Below are 1,455 nucleotides of genomic sequence, written 5' to 3' on the forward strand. Positions count from 1 at the left end.
ATTCAAATCCCAGCTTTTAGGTTCCATGTAGTTGAGACTGTGTAACTGGCTTGAGGGGTGAGGGTAAGATCAGAGAATCAAAAGGGAAATGGAAGTAGGCAGAAATGCCTTACATATTTTCATATTTTTTTCCTTGGTAGAGTGGGAAGAATCATTTGGAGAGGAAAAGGAGCTTACTTGGAAATTCTAAAAGGGGGCCTGATTGCCAAGATAATCCACCACAAAAGGGTTAACTGCCCTCCTTTTACCAGGGTGTTTCAGTGGTTCCTTAGCAAACTTTTTTTTTTTTTTTCAAATGATTAAGGAGCTTCCCCTGAAGAAAAGAAAACCTGAGCAGAGATGTAGAGATAAATTGCACGCTCAGTGGAGGTAGGCCATAGGTATTGTTTATCTTGATATTTTAGCCATCATGGTGGTATGAATTTAACAAATATTTGTCGAATAAAGGCTGTTCCCAATTTACTACCAGTTACTTAGAGAAGAGGGTGAACAGCTGTGTGGTGGCACACTTTGTTACCCCTCTGCCCCCCAATTCTTATTCTGAATCTCCCTTCCCCTTTCCTGCAGCCCGCAAAAAGTGAAAAAAGACAATGTAGCTTTCCATTTCAGGTAGGACATTATTCATTAACAAGATGCTTAATGAATCCCCTTTCAATTTTATGCTTGTTCTACTCCCTACATAAGAGTGAAGATCGATATGGTCAGTAGGCTGGAGAAAGCAGAAACTAAAGTATAGAAACTGGAGAGGGGAAGCATCAGATTTTCACACTCTCTAAAGCTTGTTGGCTGCGGTCCCTTTAAGGCCATGCCAGGGACCTGTCCCTTTAAATCTGTGTCAGTTTCCCCTGACGTCAGCCTGCCGGCCGCACTGGTGTTTACAGCCCGGGCCGAGCTGGTTACTTTCTGGAGTTCAGAATGCTGGCGACTGCCGCGTCCTCCTGGCCTTAAAGGGGCCGCACCCCCACGGAAACCGCCCACCCCTCTTCTACCTTTTCACGCCCCTGTTCCGGACCCCACCCCCTCCTCGAGGTGTCTTCAGGCTTCCTCCAAGCTGCGGTCGCTTCGGTCCTCTTACCTCCCCCTCCCCAGCTCCTCTTTGCCAGCCTGCCCGTCCCTCCGTTCTCTTTTCCAATCTGGCTTGGGGAGGGCTGGGGGTTCAGGGAACCAGACGAAGCCCCTCCCAAAGTGCTAAAGCCAGCCTCGCTGCCCCTTCCCCAGAGTTCTGGACTCCCCCCTTCCCTTCCCCTGCCCCTTCCGTCCCCACTGGGGGGCCCCTGGGAGCGTCTCCGCTTCTTCAGGGAGGGGGCATTTCCTAATCTCAGGCCGGGGTTAAAGTTCTGGTCCCGGTGAGATGCTGGAAGCTGCAGCCAGAAGCTCATTGCCCCTCCGAGGTGCTGCTGCGCTCCCCGCTCCTGCCACCGCCACCGCCACCACCACCTCCGCCCAGCCGGGGCC

The sequence above is a fragment of the Gracilinanus agilis genome, chromosome 3 (assembly GCF_016433145.1).
Source record: "Gracilinanus agilis isolate LMUSP501 chromosome 3, AgileGrace, whole genome shotgun sequence".
NCBI classification, from domain to species: domain Eukaryota; kingdom Metazoa; phylum Chordata; class Mammalia; order Didelphimorphia; family Didelphidae; genus Gracilinanus; species Gracilinanus agilis.